This window comes from Amblyomma maculatum, unplaced genomic scaffold (assembly GCF_055883805.1).
Source record: "Amblyomma maculatum isolate TAMU_Amacu unplaced genomic scaffold, ASM5588380v1 scaffold_20, whole genome shotgun sequence".
In the NCBI taxonomy this organism is placed as follows: domain Eukaryota; kingdom Metazoa; phylum Arthropoda; class Arachnida; order Ixodida; family Ixodidae; genus Amblyomma; species Amblyomma maculatum.
The window spans coordinates 3,785,862-3,804,205 of NW_028146745.1; the positions used below are offsets into that span (position 1 = coordinate 3,785,862).

General features: G+C 43.4%; 1 long non-coding RNA gene across 1 annotated transcript; it reads left to right on the forward strand.

The window, feature by feature from the left end:
* The first annotated feature begins 1,561 nt into the window (after positions 1-1,561).
* Positions 1,562-9,019, forward strand: LOC146171533 (uncharacterized). Its single transcript, XR_014702859.1, has 3 exons — positions 1,562-1,833; positions 3,706-3,855; positions 8,698-9,019. It is a non-coding gene; the product is annotated as an uncharacterized LOC146171533 (long non-coding RNA).
* The last annotated feature ends 9,325 nt before the right edge of the window (positions 9,020-18,344 follow it).

Sequence of the window (18,344 nt, forward strand, 5' to 3'; positions counted from 1 at the left end):
GCCTACAAACACTGTTTTAATGAGGCAGTTTTCCATGCCCTTTCCAATTCTTTCATTCTACTAAAATGATTTGGAATACGTTGCTTGCTCATTGAACGTTATCGTCTTTTTGTGCAATCCGCGTTAAGGTGAAGGTGATTGCGAAAAACGTCTGTGTATTGCCTGATGCCACAGCGCTTCAGGACCTCGACGCGCACAAAATTGATTCTGAATCATTCATTGCTGTGTCTGTCCCCGTCGATTTGCGAAGTCGAGACAAAACATGAGCGAAGAAATATTGTTACAGCTGGAGAATGATGAGGACGAAGTGGCGCGCTCGTTTGTGGAAGATTAAGAAAAAGAAGTGCGTCGAATGGGCGGCCCTCGTAGCCTGGCTCCTTGGCTGTTCCTCAATGTATATATCTTTATTCCTCTTTTGTAAATATATTTCTCCCTGTTACAAAATTATATGCCAAAATTTAAAAACCTTGAACAATTCACAAATTCCGTAGAATGTTCAGAACAGCGCGGTGCGCTATAATTGGACAAAGGCTTTATCGATGTGGCCATAATTACTTGCACAACAAAATTATGCAAGGTGTTTTAATGGGTTTGAAAGCTGAGGTAGTGTAGAATAGGTGGAAAAAGTTTAAACAATGTGAAAACTGTTTTGTTTTCCTAAAAATTTTCAATGTTCGCTGTTTTCTGTAAATTAGCGCGATCATATCTCTGTATCCAAATGTCATAAAAATATCAGCTTTAGCTGTTTGCGGATAATTATGCTGAGAACATATTGTGGAATTATTGCTGCTCTACCATGAACATTTCTGAAATAAAGGCCTGCAAATTAGGAAAATTTTCGTTTACTGAGCTGATGTTTAGAATTTTTATAAAAACATCTACTCATACCCGAAAAGCGAACATTAACTGAATACAAATAAAAACATGTATATATTTAGTCGGATAATTTTCAGCTAGCTAACTTGAGCATAATTTGTATAATCTATAACCAAAGTTGGCCAGAATAGAAGAGAAGCTCGGAACTCCGCCTCTTCGACATTATTAATCAGTCATCACGCAACAGTATATAATATTTTGAAGTAAATATAAAAGGTCGAACGACCATCCTTTGTTCGATCATAGGTGGCGAAAGGGAGGGGACGCGCGCATTTGTCGATGCACCAGCTGTATGGATTTACGCAAGAATGTGGATGGTAGATGGGGAGGCTTTCTATTTTTTTAGAAAATGTTTGTCCGTGGTTGGCTTGAAGAAACAATGCGTTTGCGAGCACACAAAACAAAACTATTTATTAGAACTCGACTCGAGCGGTGCGCGCGGCGGCCGCTCATCGGCACGGTCCGAAGTCACGGCTGGCCGGTGCAAGCAGAAGAGGGCTGGGTAAAGGAGGAATGGAATGTTGAGAGGGTCGTTGGTCCTTCGTTCCCACGCGCAGCCCTTGCGAACACAACACCGCGGCGGGAATCACGCGCTGGTTGACCGGGTCGTTGTTCCCCCTCGCCTACGCGTCTGCGTGCAAGACACAACAGGCAGCATCCCCAGCTGCGCTGCTGTGCGGCCTCCTCCCGAAGCGTTCATTTCAGAGCTTGTTGGAGACGCTACAAGACTTGTGACAGCTTCTTAAACCTTTCTTTAATTTCTTCCCTCATTAATTTTCTTTTTCATTATGCTGTGCATAATTTTCTCTTGCGCCTATACATGTCCATGTGCTCCGGTTGGTGCTTGCTACATATCAGTGAATAGCTGAGCTGTGAAATGTCGCCGGAGTACGGATTACAGCAACGGCGGGATACCATCGACATTATCAGACTCAGTGAACGCCGTCATCTTAGACCGTGAGTATATACTTTTAGAGCATGCCATTGCTTTATAATTGGTTCTATATAATCTCCTACCAGTCCCAAATGTTCTCTTTCCTTATTCTCCTCGAAACAACTGCGCGAAGCATGACTTCAAGAACTAAGCGAATTTTCGTCCGGGTTACATGCAAGCAAGTGCGTGGACTTATTTGCTGGCTGCGATATGAATAGCATTTGCGCCGAAAATAGAGGAGCCGTGCGTAACAGGTGTGTATGCCACCAACACGTGACAGAATACTGCAGGCAGCCATTTGCGCAGTTTTTTGACTGTGCAGCGCGCCGCAATCAATTAGTAACCAGATACTATGCGCCCGGCATTGTACATATATTTTGGACAGCCTCTCTTCTGCGGGCAGGAAGCCATGTTCACACAGTTTTTGGATTTTGTCAAGAGTTAAGGGCAGTTTTTTGTTTTCAGATGTACAGGCGAAGTTTTGAAACTGTTCGTGCCGTCTGTGCAAGCGAATTTTACAGTGGGGCAGACATGTGCGTGATGCTGCTTGATGACTAGGCTATAATTAAGTCATAATGATCCTCCACTTTTATAATGGTTAATATCATATTGAGGAATTGAAAGCCGTGAACAGCGCAAGTGAGCCCCTTCTCAAAATTTTCTTAATCGACGCCCCCCTTCTGAGCACGTGCCTTCAGGTGAGGGCGTTATCAGAAAGCGGCGACAATAGTTGAGCGATTTCGCAGACGCGCTTCGAGGGCGGGGGAAAATAACAATACTAGCAAAAAGGCACATCAGCCGTGTGTGCACTGCGTCCCTGTCACTACAAAGTAAACAACGTGCACGCGAGACACAATGTACAAAACATTGACGGCCGCTATGAGGCAACCACATCGTCCGAAATATATTGCTCGCGAAGCGCTCGATGACGGCGCGCACTTTCAGGCGAAATGGGACAGGACGTCAGGTCCGCCTGTTCGGCAACTACAGCTCTTTGTACCTCACGTGCCGTACCGTATGCATGAAGTGCACGCCATAGCCATCGTGCAAGAATGTTGAAACCGAAGCAGCGATCCACGTATTCTAATTCTATAGGAAATCATTTGGGAGTAGAAAAGAGCAACTTAATATGATGTGCATGGTTCTTTAATGAACGATATGTATAAATGGACGGTTGGATAGTTACAGTAATGGAGTGTTCCGCTAGAATTGTTTACGGCCGTGACCGCAATAAACATTACTCATATTGCTCTTAGCTTTAAGCTCTGGCATTGATAAGCCTATCTAAAGAACCGACTGGCAGTGACATGTTGTTTACAAGTGTTGATCAAAAAGTAGGCCATCATGCTACTATTGCAGGCATATTTGCTTCTTTTTGTACCTCTGTTTACTAAAACTTAATTTTGTTCCCCATTCCTAGGGACGCTGCACCTCTTACAACACTCACTGTTCAGTCGCTTTTATTCAAGTATACAAAAAGGTGGAAATGCGCATGCACTCATAGGATAGCCTGTCTTTCCGTTAACAGCTGCAAATAACACGCCACTGCTCCTCGGTACCTTGGATGAAGTTTTCAATGGGGTTACCTGAGATGCCTAGCAATTGCTGTAATATTTATACCAATCACTGCAGTGAAACAGAAAGGTAACACTGCATCACTTTAACTGCTGCATGCACCTATAAACGTGCCTTAATTTATTGCCTATTCTTATAGACGCAGGACCTCTTACTATAGGCTTTGTTCAGTAAGCAACCGTCTTTCATTGCTTCAATTTCTATCTCTCCACCACTTTCTTGTTGCTCTGGGTGTGATCATTTGATTTCATTGTTCAAATCATATTGTTTTATCATGTGTGAATGATTTAGCCTGCACATACATGCTTTCATTTTTTTAGATGCGCATCGGGTGCGTTTTCTACGTAGAAGTGGATCGATTGAGTTGTATCACTGGTGCGAAAACCGACAACCTCCAGAAGATATGTGTCCTGTGGTTGGAAGGGCAATAAAGAAGAAGAAAATCAGCGGAAAAGCCTGCCTAAAAAAATGTAGCACTGCATCACTGTAACTGCTGCATGCACCTTTAAATATGCCTTATTTTTATTGCCTATTCTTATAGACGGTGGACCTCTTGCTATTGGCTTTTTGCAGAAAGCAACCGCCTTTCATTGCTTCAATTCCTATCTCTCCACCACTTTTATGTTACTTCGAGTGTGATCCTTTGATTTTATTGTTCAAATCATATTATTAAATCGCCGGTGAATGATTTCGCCTACACATACATGCTTTGATTTTTTTTAGGTGCGCATCGAGAGTGTTTTCTACGTATAAATGGATCGATTAAGTTGTATCACTGGTGCGAAAACCAACAGTTCGGTACCCCCAGAAGATTTGTGTCTTGTGGGTGGCAGGGGTATTAAAGTGAGGATAATCAGTGGAAAAGCCTGCCTAAAAACTTACAAAGATGGCGCAAAAGCGAAATGCCGATCAGGGTTAGAGTCTGATTACTTCTGTTATCCCATTTCACTTGCTAGGTGATGTGACATATATGAAGCACCTTAGTATAATTTGTGGTATACTCACTGAAAATTGTGTAGACATTAGCTTTTTTTCTCGTTCAATTATTTTGAGTGACGCACGAATTGGAATAAAACAAAGTCATCCTTACATCTAATGCCCATAGACATTAGATGCGTGGATGAGCTCATTGTGTTCCTATGTGAGCATGCAATCGTTTGTCGAATATATTAATATGGTAAAAGTTGATTTTTTTACTGTTAACCGGAGTAATACATATGCTCCATATCATAGCATTATTCGCCTGTAGTTTGTATCTGCTCTTTCCTAAATTGTATTCTACAAAGTATACGTGTGTCATCTCGTACGTCTATATAACTAGCGAACAATTTGCAATCGAATCCCTTTTGTGATGTTGTTTCAGCTACAAATGATGTATGACAGTTGTGACAATATAGGTAGCTTTAGGTATAACATATAGCGCGAAAATCTTTAATATATGCGATGATATTTTTATTCACCGCATTGGCTAAACCAGCCTGTTGAAGAGACGAAATGAAAACAAATATGGATGTCTTCGGACAGGAACAGTAATCGTGGTGCCATGACCATTTTTTAAATTAAATTTTCATATGTCGTGGGCTAATGTCTCGACACAAAGGAATGACCCTTAGGTTTGCCAGATGCGGCGTAGTATTCTCGAAAAAAAAAACGCCTATCACTAAAGCTGGAAAACGCCGTTTTTGTCGTTTCAAAAAGTTGCACGTTTGGAGGCCGGCTGGTTGCGTAAAATTTTGTCATCCACTGTTTTTTACTCACCGCATTTGGGTAACGTTTACTTGTATAAGAAGTATTAAAAGTGTGTTTCATTGATGCAGTTGATTTAGTAAAAAATCGCAAACTTTGCTTCACGAACAACGCGCTACAAAAATGTTAATGTTCAACCTTACATACTGGCGTGACGCATTGCGTTGTTTGCACTAAAATATTCTGTGTTTATTACGCAGGCCATATTGTTAATTTAAGGCAGAATTTGGAGCTCTAAGCTGCTATGTGTGTTCTCTGTAACGCCACCAAAAGTATTATGCTGGAAAGCGATTTGCTTAAGATTGTAATTATAAAAATTACACATTGAAAAATCATCTTCAAAAATATAGTATTGTTAGTGGTGGTCAAAGCTGACAAATGGAATAATATATTAATAACCTAGATTGAATACTATTGCACCTAGCAATAAAAAAGAATGCAGGACAGAGAAAAAGTTCAGCCTTCACTTGCGTTCTGCCATGAAATTGACAGAAATAGTGAATTAATACCATTTTAAGCTATATTAAGTATTTGTCCCAGAAGCAGAAAAACGGTGTTAAGCGCTGACAATGTTTTAAATTTTACTTAAGATAAAATGTAACTAAATTAAGCAAATACTAAATTGAAGTTTTGATGCCTATTCCATAAGGGGGAGCCATATAAGCACATCTATAGAACAAAAACAAGCATTTTTATATTTCTAATATTACATTTTGCAGAATTCAATATATTTACTGACTCAAATTAACAAAGTACTTTGCATTGTTTCCACAGATTTTGATAAAAATTGATGTTGCGGCCGTTTCTTCAATTCTAATAAGTTTTCCTTATTTTACCATTTTCTTACTTTTGTCCAATTTCAAAATAATATGCAGATACATACAAAAATCTAGAGCTTCAAATTTTTTCAGAAATAAAGGATGGAACCTAGATAATGTAGAAAAATAGTTTCTGTGCCAAGATATTATTGGATCTTGCAAGAACGCAGGCTGAGTTTGGCCATTATCAGCACAAGCACTCGGTTTAAGATTTAATGTTATATTTTTAAACAGTATAACGCAACACTTTTTAGTCCGTGATATTTTTGAGGTACTGAAGATTTTTGAGAGGGATTTGAATGAAAATCGAAGATGATCTTTTTTTAATTGCAGCAAATTTGCCCTTTACTGCTGTTTTCGAATTCTGAGCAATTTTGATGCGTTGTGGAGAACACACCTAGTGGTCTGGAGCTCCAGATACTGCCTGGAATTAAGAACATGCGTCAGGAAGTGAAAACATATTTAGTGCAACCAACCTAATGCATCATATGCCTGTACATAAGGTTAAAAATGAATATTTTTGCAGCGTATCGCTCCTGAAGAAAAGTTTGCGATTTTTTAATAACACAACTGCAAAAACAAAATAGGTTTCTAATAGTGTTTGTAAATATGAAACCTGCATATATTTAGTGAGTAAAAAAGAGCAGATGACAAAATCATGGCATCCAAACTTGCAACATTTTGAAATGGCAAAAACAGCGTTTTCTATCTCTAGAGATATACCATACAATTGTTTTTTTTCGAGGAAACTACGCGTATCTTGAAAAACTAAGGTTAATTCTTTTGTGTCTAGATACTTGCCCACCACATATAAGAATTTCATTGGAAACGAAAGATGGCCATGGGACCTCGATTATGTTTCTTATCTAAGGCACCCATAATACGCTGTGAGAAAGCCAATATCAAGGGCTTTTTTTAATATTCCATATTTCGAACGGTTGTGCCATCTAAGAAAATTAGAAAGCTAGGCGCACCTTAGGTGTAGCCAGCCCCCACTTTCTGTTACAGCTGCATTTGCTAAGCTGAATTAATGCGTTGATTACTTTATTTTAGCCACGAATATAGCGCTATTACGTGTCAATTTTAAAGAAAGGCCGCAGTGACGCGATTCCTGTAGAATTTGTAAGTGAAATCTGTAAACCGTACAAATCTACCCATATATATGATCTCTTGCAGGTTTTATTCAAGCTACATTACACCTGCTGCGCCCCATAGCTTGAGCCAAGGGTTATAAATAAACCATTAGAAACAGACGATGGAAACCGGTGGTGCATTGCTGGCAGCCACTTAGGACAGCGCAGAAAATTTTTATTTTTTACGTGGGGAAGTGAGGTTATTCGCTTCAAGTACTAAATATTCACTTTAGACAATAAATAGGACTTACAGAGTCGGTGGGCACGTTCGGAAACCCCTGTTTCAATATTTGCGGTTAGAAACCTCATGTGTACCTTTTTTTCCAGCTGTAGATAAATTCCGGGTTATGTAGATACCGAAACCGTTACGAGCCCATTCGCGCACCTCAACTGTGCTGCTCACAACATGATTTTGAGCGGACAAAACAACCTGCCGCTAAGATTGCTAGCCCGATGCATGAGTAAGGGTGATATGCTGGCGATGGTTGCTTCGCGTCGGCCCTTTGACGCACATGAAGGCTCGAGTTACAATGAGCGCGCCGAACTTTGCAATGCGGATAATGACTACAAAGCGGTAAGGATATAAATGAGTTTAACAGTATTTTTCAGCTGTAAAATACAAATACAGTCTTGTTGGACGATGTGCTGGCGCGGACGAAGAAACCATAGGCAGCTTGTAGGTCTAACGCTACACAGGGCTCTCGAGCCAAGCCAAGTCCTCAATTGTATTGTCCGGGAATCAGATTTCTTTATTTTCGTGGTTTCCTATTGTATCTGGCGTTCAAAATGCAGACGTGAGGGTTCTTTATCACAAATAATCAAACGTGGATTGTGCCGGTACTCTTCAAAGTAGCAACACCATTAATTGTGTAAGTCATTAATCAGAAATTTAGGTAAATAATGTCAATAAGGATTCCAAACAAAACCTTTTCTGTGGCGCTCAAGGTAGCTTCCAGCAATATATATCTGGTTTCCTTTGCCTGCCTCCGAAATGTTTTTTTTTATCCCTTGGATCAAATTTGGTGGACAAGCAGTATATGTGTAAAAATGATGCACCTGTGAGCTACCCGTTTAAGTGAGCTCCCGTTTAAGTGAATTACCCACAAAACCAGTCAAAAGCGTATATCAGCTAACCAGCGGCCAGTGCAGCAGTCGTGGGCTTAGATCGCTTGTATGTATTATATCTAGCCATTTAAAAAAAATGAAAATGGTCGCCGAACATTCTCTTGGTAACGATTATTAGTATAAACTGTTTGCACATTGCAGAAAGCGTAGGAGCGGCAAAAAACTCGCGCGCCAGTCATATGCGGAGACAGCCGATAATCAAGCACTAATTCCAAGTGTGGGATGAAACACTGGCTGTCTCAGCCGCATTGCTGTGGAGGCGATCAAAATGCAACAGGGCACATGCTATGCAATGTATGTGCGTCTTTCATCCTAATAAACCCAAGGCAGCTGAAACTAGTCTGGAACTCATCAGTATAGTGTTTCTCATTGACCATAAATTTCGGTACATGAATCCTGGAATTTTCTACATCTTCCTAAAATAATGCGCGCGATTTTATATGCCTCGTAATAGTGTTGTAAATTTTGTTTCCTCATTGTTTTTGTGCAGGTGCCATTTGCGAAAAAGTTGGGGTGGACGATTTGGAGGCACACGCATTTATTCGCAGGTGGCTGCCTGGTTCCTGTGACAGGAGGGGTGGAAGAAAAAGGCGTTATGCTGAAACCTCCCCTGGCGAACCAGGCATGCCACCTGTGAATGCAATTGCAGGGTCAGCCCCCTCACTACGCCTATGAGTGTGCCCTCCAGCTCCCTGGCCCCTTCCACTTCCCGAGAGCCCGCCCTGCCCTGACCAACCCTGGCACTGCCCCGCTAACTGCTGCTGTGTGTGCCCTCAGCGCTGGCTAGTAACAACTGCCGTCTATAGTAACAATTGCAATAAATATTATCTTTTTGTGAACCATGCCCTTGTTTTGTGAATATCTACTGGTTGCTCATGAGCACCAATTTGAATTTATATGGCCACTCCTATTTGAAAGGCCATTATTGTCCCAGCAAGTTCGATGTGCTGTCACGAATATGGCTAGAATGAAAAAGGCTGCATTTTATGGCCTGCACAGGCAGTGCCACAATGGCACATGAATGGAGTAGCCGGTGTACCCATAAACCATTGGATTAATATTGGTATCGACAATATGCGGCATGAATGGAGTAGCCAGTGCACCTGCAATGGCTAACCATTGGTGTGATATTGGCATTGACAATGGGCCATCAATGGAATAGCTGGTATTAAACAAATATTGGTAATACAATGATGGTATAATGCTGGACAGTATTGGCAAGAATCATGGTGCATGAATGGAAAGTCTAATATTTTGCCTACATTGGTGGCTCCAGCTTGGTTGAACACTGGACCAATCTTGGAATGAAAGATGGGCCAAGAATGGAGAATGTAGTAAAATGCCCAAATGCCAATATCAGTCCAATATTGATGCCATTCTTTTCCAGTGATGAACCATTGTTGGACCAATGCTGGTGTGCTGCTTGGGTATGTACTTTATTCTGCACAATAAATCAGCTGTGAATGGCGCTCTGTCCCATTCTTCTTTTCTTGTTTGTGCGCATGTTGTTCTGGTGTCTTAAATTTATAATAAGCACTGTATGAAAACCATTCCTTGGTACATTACAAGTAAGGCAATTGTTTATAGTAGAATGCAGCAAGCAATAAAGCTGTGAAAACTTAAAAGCTGGAACTTGAAATGGTACGCTTATCTTGAGAATATTATACGCGTACACAGCCTTGAGAATATCTGCGATGTACACATCTCCCCCAGTTAGCTGATTGAAGATAGCTTGATTGATTCTGTCAGGGCAATTATTTCTTCATTCTGGCCGCAGTGATATATGCATGCCTGTAACTGGTGTACTCCAGAAAAATATTCTTTAATGTGTTCTTTATTATCCAGTTTTGCATGCTTAGTAATCCATATTGTCTATTGCAGGAATGTTTAAGAATATTTAAAAAATTGAAAGTTCTGGAGCCAGAACCGTCATATTTTCAGGAAGTGTAATTCTATATGAACACTTAGCATCCACCTGAAGTTATCGGTTTGCCGGAAGCAGGTTTTTCCTTCCAAATATCTCTCTTTTGTACCTTGAATGGATATTATTTTGCATATATGTTTAATATTCCTACGTCATAAGGTGCTGCATGCCCTTGCAGGCCCAGAAACCTGTCGCAAAGTGCTCTAAAAGAAGAATGAGTGGCAATAGGCCTTCAATATATGCAGTAGAACCCCTTTATAGTAAAGCCATTGAGGCCAGCGAAGATAATTACTATATCATGGTCTTTACTGTATCAGTGGTCTGTGATGATATGGTCCTGAAAGTGCTGTCTAGTAGTTAAATAGCACTTACTGAACACGTCTTGTTGCTTAATGAAAAAAAAAACCTAAATACCTTCCATCTCACTTTTATCATTTCTTTGTGTGATTTTTTGACTACAAAATTTCTCTACATCTTGAGGAAGTACCTCTGAAGCATGAAGACGTGATTATGAATGCAACCAAGTTCGATTTCATTTAAAAACTAAAGCCTTGCATCAACATGGCGTCCCTTTTTGCGCTTTCTGTCTTTTAAAAGGCAATAAATGATAAAATCGCATGGCACTCAAGAGCTGTAAGACCTTACTAGCTGCACCTCCACTTTCTGCCACCACTGCCTCATGATTGGTACTGCAGATATCAGTGAATGTTGGCCCATTTCTTTCCCTTCCCTATTTCTTGCTGCACTTTTACTCCTTTACTTTCTGAATGGAACACGCTGCCTCCTTGCTATGTTTGTAGACAGCTTTACTTTTTTCTTGTTAGCACTGCGCGCTTTCCCTCACGGCTCCAAGGCTTCTGTAAAATAGGCTTCCTCTGACTGCTGCTATAGTAGTAAAGCCACCTAAACGAACTCTCGGAGTTATTGTTCTGTTTTCAAATACAAAAAGTCGGCCTCGCGACACTAGGTAGCGCGCGGGAGTCGTCGCCATGGCCAGAAGCACTTTAACCGATTTTTATCAAAAACATTTTTACTATAAAGGGGGAAAATGTACAGTTGCCTATGGAAGATGAACTGGGACTTCAGTTTCACTTTACTATATCAGAAGTTTTACTATAGCGGGGTTCCATATTTCGTACTCAATCGTATAGAACACCCAGACTTAAAATATTTGTTTGGATAACTGTGGAGAAAGTGAGTTTAGATGTTATGGTGATAAATGCTTGTCTTCTGTGCAGATGTCATCTGTAAGACCCACGGGCCAATCTCCTCAACAAACTGTTCCTGAATGATTGTTTCGTGCGGGGTGCCCAGCTTACTAAATGGGCCATGCGCTTCCCCCGCCCCCTCAACCTCATCACTTGATCCATTGACCCTTCACTGCCAACTATCATGGTGAACACAGTCCACTGGCATTTTCCATCCATGGTGGACACTGCCCTGCAATGCACCCATGCTCAGCCTCCTATTCCTGCAACACATCTCGCACTACAAGGCTATAGTGCATCAACCCTGCTCAACATGTCCAGCCCCTTCCATCATGACCATTGCATACTGCACCCCATCACCTCTACTTGCACTACCTGGTCATGTGCTCTTTAGTGCCCTGTTTCCAATTACACCTACTAGCCTCTCCCATATTAACCCTGTACTCAATGCCTCCTGCACTGCATTTTGGCCCTCTGATGTCCTTGTGGCATGTACATGTATATGAGCTCTCAATAAAATGTTTTCGGAAAATATTTTGCTTGCCTCATTGAATTGCATGGTTTTTATGGCTCCTTATGGAGATGAAATGCAAGGTGGTATTGGGAAATGGCCCCATAAGAAAACCACAATTGTCAGAGTGACAGTTAAGAAAATGACAGCAGTAAGGGCAATGGTGAAATAACTGCATGGCTAAAGGTGGCTTAGCAGTGGCAGTGCCAATGCCACGTGTGCCAATGAATACTTGTTGCATGCCAATAAATACCAATATGTGATACTAGCGGCACGGCTGGTTTATTGCCAATGTCAAATGTGCCAATGAATACTAGTGGCATGCCAATACGTGACACTAGGGGCACGGCCAGCTGATAGCCTATGTTGGCAGTGCCAAGACAGGTGCTATGTTGGCACATAAGCCGGAGCAATGTATAAAAATGTGGTAATTTCTCAAACAACCAGCATTACGCCAATGTTGGTGCCAATTTTTGTCGACGTTGGGCCTGGGTTGGTGCGTTGTTGGTGTGCTGCCTGGGCCCTGCCTCAGCGGCCGCTTTTCGCTGGCGGCGAACAGTAAGGCGCCCGTGTACTGTGCAATGTCAGTGCATGTAAAGAACCCCAGGTGGTCGACATTTCTGGAGTCCCCCACTACGGCGTCTCTAATAGCATGAATTGCTTTGGGACGTTAAACCCCACAAAACCAAACCAATCACAAGCAAACTATCCTCTGATTTACGCATTTTTGCAGTGCCACTCCAATAAATTGCCTGCGAACGCCCTAGTTGTCCACTGTTACCTATGTTGGTGGAGCCGCTCAATTACACTTCCACCAAAGGCGCTATTATTCATAAGTTTTCTCCATATTTACGCTGCCACTTCATTACACATTAAACAAAATGCCTGGCTATGTACTGTTCCCCCATGTTGGCAATTCCAAGTCATGACAGATCCCTTGATGGCCAAAGCTCGGCAATGTGTCCTAATTATCGCCTACACAATTTCGACAAGGTGGCAGTATTGGACTTTGACTAGCCGCTGATCGTTCAACATTCTCTTCAGTTACTGGAAAAGAAGTGCATAATCTATGATGATATCTCAAATGACGTTTCAGATCGAAGCATATGTAGCTATTGAGCGATAAGAAGGTTTTGAAAGATAAAATTACATGCGACTGAAGCATAAACTTCATAAACCTAAAACTACAAAATATGAAACTATTCAGTAAGTGGCTTTTAAAATTTTTTGCGAATTCGGAGATAACAGTCACGCGCATGCGTGTCCGATAGGAAATAAGCCAAGTATGGCTTTGCCAAGGGGGTAATTAAGGCATCGTTTTTTGTCAGAATTTCTGATCACAAACATACAAATTCTCGGAAGATAATATCGCGTATTCAGGTGAAAATATCTTTTCCAGCTACCGGTATCTCGAAAAATTCACAGAAGTGCTTGAATATAATGAATTACTTTGACATCACTAAAGAAGCATCTGTGTAATGAACCCAAACGTAACAGACTTAACAAACTTCTACACATATTGTTACGGAAAATATTTCACAGTACGGCAGTTGTCCACACCACTGAGGATAATCACAGCACAGCACTCGCACAGCAAAGCACTCGTCTGCGTCGTCTTCTTGTGGGAGTCTGTCGCACTTCTTTTTCGTCACCACTGCCAGCAAATACCGCTCAGTAACACCACCCCACCCTCGCGAAAAGCCCAGTCCCGGTGCGTTCTACGTTTGTGAAACAGAACATGCATAATAGGGCTTCATGCGGGACACATGCACTATTTCAGAGGATGGCGCTCTGGACGTAGATTTCGGAGGCACAGATTCAACTTCGTATGTGACGTGTGTCACGGGGCGCAGAACTCGGTAAGGGCCTGTGTAGCGGGCAAAAGTTTTTCACACAAGCCCACGCGACGGCACGGAAGCTACAAAGACGAGTGACCCAGGAGTGTAGTGGACATCCAGGTGGCGACTGTCGTACCGGAACTTTTGAGAGTCTTGGGATACAGAGAGCCTGACATGAGCTATCCGGCGGGCATCATGAGCGCGGGCTACGGCATCAGTGGCGTAAGTACTGGTGGCGTCTGCCGCGGGTAGTGAGGTGTCGAAGGGCAGGAACGGGTGTCGGCCAAATAAGAGATAAAATGGGGAGTATCCAGCGGTAGAATGGACTGATGAATTGTAGGCGAATGTCACAAAGGGTAGATGAACGTCCCAATCCCGGTGGTCGTCAGACACATACATGGACAGCATGTCTGTGAGGGTACGGTTTAGGCGTTCCGTGAGGCCGTTGGTCTGGGGGTGATAGGCTGTGGTGAATTTGTGACGGACGGAGCACGAACGGAGAACTTCGTCAACCACTCGCGACACAAAGCAGCGGCCACGATCAGTTAGTAGTTCACGAGGGGCACCATGATGTAGAATCACGTTTTCTAGGAGGGAGTCAGCGACGTCTGTGGCGCAGCTGGTCGGGATAGCTCTGGTAATAGCATACCGCGTAGCATAATCGATGGCGACGGCGATCCGTTTGTTCCCTGAGGCGGAAACTGGAAAGGGCCCAAGAAGCTCAACACCTAAACGGGAGAAGGGGTCAGTGGGCATGGGGATCAGCTGCAAATGGCCTGAAGGCAAAATTGTGGGCTTCTTTCGACGCTGACACAATTCACATGCGGCAATGTATTGCTGGACGGAGCGGTAGAGCCCCGGCCAGTAGAAGCTTCGGCGCAGGCTGTCGTATGTGCGAGAGACACCCAGGTGGCCAGCCGTTGGAGCATCATGAAACTGGTCAAGGATGGTGGAATGCGGATGTTGAACGATGAGCAAAAGGTCTGTGCCGTCTGGTCGCATATTGCGTCGGTATAGGGTGTTCTCGTGGAGCACATATAAGGTAAGAGATGGATCAGGTCGGTCGCAGGTCAGACGTAGGATAATGGAATGGAGCAAAGGATCTAAGTGTTGTTAGTCGGCAATGTTACAAAAGGCCGACACAGACAAGACACATGCATCATCGTCAGAGTCGGTAGGACAAGGGGAGTCGACGGGATGACGGGACAAGCAGTCTGCATCTTGGTGATGCCGGCCGGACTTGTACACGACGGAAAATGTATACTCTTGTAATCGAAGCGCCCAGCGCCCCAAACGGCCTGTAGGATCTTTGATGGAGGAAAGCCAACACAAGGCATGATGGTCTGTTATAACAGTAAAATGCCGGCCAAACAAATAAGGGCGGAATTTTGTAATAGCCCAAACGAGTGCCAGGCACTCACGCTCTGTGATAGAGTAATTTTGTTCGGACGTAGATAAGAGGCGGCTGGCATACGCAGTCACCCTTGTGTGGCCGTGTTGTCTCTGGGCAAGTATAGCTCCAATGCCATGGCCACTTGCGTCGATGCGCAGCTCAGTATAGACAACCTGCAGTGGCCAGGCGGCGCTAGTGGAGCGCAGCGTGCAGCGCCGCCAACGGCGGCGCCGAGTAATCTGAGTAGGCCGGCGCGGTCGGGTTGCGTTCGCGTTGTACGGCTAGAAGCATCTCAGCTCTCATTTTCTGCGGTTTTAAGGCAATCGAATGTCTTGAGAGCTACTTCCGAAAACCAATACTGACGAAAGGACACCGCCTGTTCAAGAATGCTCATGTTTAAAACGTGAACGGCGTCGACGTCACCGCGAAGTGCGCACTGCTCGCGACGGAACACCCGCGCGCACAGCTTTGAATGTCGCGTGAGTAGACGGAATTTTTTTTAACGAAATTTATTCTCTCAGGGCATTAGTCGGATATGTGATGATGAATTAAGAAATAAATAAATGAATGAAAAATGTTGTAAACGTAGCTTTTCATTCACCTATTGCGTTCACACCTGATACCCAAACATTGAAAGTGCAGAGAGAACCTGAGAAGAGACTGATCGCCGTTTCTTTTTTTGTTCTTGCTGTTTGATTACAGCAGCATAATAATTTCCTCGCGGTTTTGCTTTAAAGTTTAATACCATGACGAACACTTTTGTTCGTGGTGCAGCTTTCGACAGTGCCGCGGAAGTTACAGGATGCATGGTGCGGTACCCGCTACGGATGTCGTGGCGATTGCAAGCACTGTGCGGTTGCAGCGTACGTGCATCAACGAAAACTGTGCGTGCCGGGGGCGGGGAGTAGGGGGCCTCCTACACCGTTGGAAAAATAAAGCCCTTAATAACAACAATAACTGACATGCATTTTGTATCTCCGTACCTCAAGCTTGGGGAAAGCCGGCGGGAAATTCTGGCACTCAACGGCAAAGCTTTCGTAACGGAGGTCGTTAAGAGTTAGAATTTTTTACTGTTGTTACTAATGATGAAATATTCTATCGTCTGAGACAAGAGACTCCTGAGTAGCTTGAGCAGTCGGTGAAAGAAATATTTGGCGCGAACAATAGAACGAAGTTCTATTCTCAGCGTACACAGTATCACGGGCCTCTACATTCCGCCACTTCGACTTTTTCAGCACCTTAAGAACTAATTTACAGATAAATACACTTATTGAAATCTGTAATTGGAAGTTTTGAAGATATTTTGGCTTTGTGGTTCCGAATAGACACCGCATTAGAAATCCGGTTCACAGATCCACGAACATTTTTTTTTATTTTGCCTCCGTTGAAATGCGGCTGGAATACGATGCTGCGGCTGCACGGCTTTGTTGATTTTCTGGACGTATGCCACTCCATCTTGCACAGAATATACCAGTACACGCCAAATTTTACAGCGCGTACTGAGTAGTGTGCCCCAACCAGCGTGCGACTCCCCGAGTCAGAAGTTTATACCGTTTCTTCCACTCACGGGCAATCGTCTTATTTTAGCTTCTTGGCGTCTGTACGCCAATGGCCCCATAACAAAACGAATTTCAGTTACATTACTCTCTCGCAGCCAATATCTCCTCTCATCATTCTCCCCAGGTTCTCCCAGCAAGCGGTACGCTTAGGTCTCCTTCGTGATTGTGGTAGTCTTTCTCGCCGCCCTTGCGCTTATTTTTATTCTTTTTCACATCCGTAGTAGTCGAAGCATCGCACGAGACCACTGAAGTCACTAAATGAGTAAATCACACTCACTGGGATAACAAAATGGGAACGCAGAAGGAACACAGCGGCCGCAACATATACGGTGTCAGCTTCTGCGCCGCCTCAGTATTAGCTCCCGTCGGCCGCCAGGTGGCGCCACATGTCTCAGTAAACTCCATTGCAGGTTGCCTATTGGCAATATATTGACACGTATATGTATAGAAGAAATACAACACATGGAGTAGAGGTAACGGGCGTAGAAGTGCAGGCCTACAGTAGTTTGCCATATGTTATTTGGTACGCAACACCTAGGTGTAAGGTGCTTTGCCTGCACATATTTTCATATGTCTTCTCCCACATCGTCATCCATCACGATCCTCTTTCTTCTCCCTGTCCATTTGCCCAGTGCAGAGTACCAGGCCAGATTTTAATCATTCATGCCAGCCTCTTCCTTTCCTTTCAGTAAATCCATCTTTCTATCTAACAACTAGGTGCCCTTCTTCAGCAACTGCAGTAGGTTTTTTCTGTGCTGTGATTCATTGTAACAACTAACACAGATCTGGCGTAGCTGTGTTTGGTGCGCTTTCTGACCTGCGTACGCCAACGCTATATAACACGGATCTCACAACGTTCCATCTGCGCCAAGGCCGCTACCTCCTCGGTGAGACACCTTAAATGTGGTCTCTAGCCACCCACATGAGGACGACGCAATCTCGAGCGACGGTCCTAGCAGAAATGGAAACAATTAGTAGGTCCCCGGCCACCGTGTCCCCGGCACACATTCTGCCACACGCTGCAAACACTGCCATTCTTACATGACTACGTATATGCAGTTGCGGATGACTGCCTGGACACCTTCGAGCGGGCGCCTACTGCAATGGTTGGAGCGATGACTGTAAGCTCCATAACGTTGATTTTGAACTCAAAGACTCCGCTACACATGGTTCAAGAACCGCGAAAACACCCTATCCATACGAGAAACATTACGTCGAATTGTTTTACCTACATTGCCCAATGCAGACCACCGGGAGAAAGCTGATGCAGCACTACACTCCCGTAACCACCCTTACGGAAATGCCATATCTGGACTTATAAAACAAAATCCAGATCAGGTATATCAGGAATTGGGCAGATATGGTATATTAAGACAGATCTGGGCCAGATAAGGCATATCCTGCTTGAGTGCCTGTGTACGCTGACGAGCGCGCGTACTACGAGCGTAGCATGAAAACGCTTTCCTCAGGGCTTTTAAGAATGGACATTGTTATAGAACCTTATCCTCCCGTAGGCGACAGACTCGAAATAAACTTTTTATTTACGTATTCAAGAAAAAGTGGACATTTAGGCAAACTTTAAGTTCACCTTGAATGTTACCTTCAGGCATTTTTCATGCTGTGAGGTCTATAAGCTTATTTATCAGACCAATTCTCCACGAAGAACTTAAGAATTTAATGGCCACATTCTATCTCCCCCTTTAT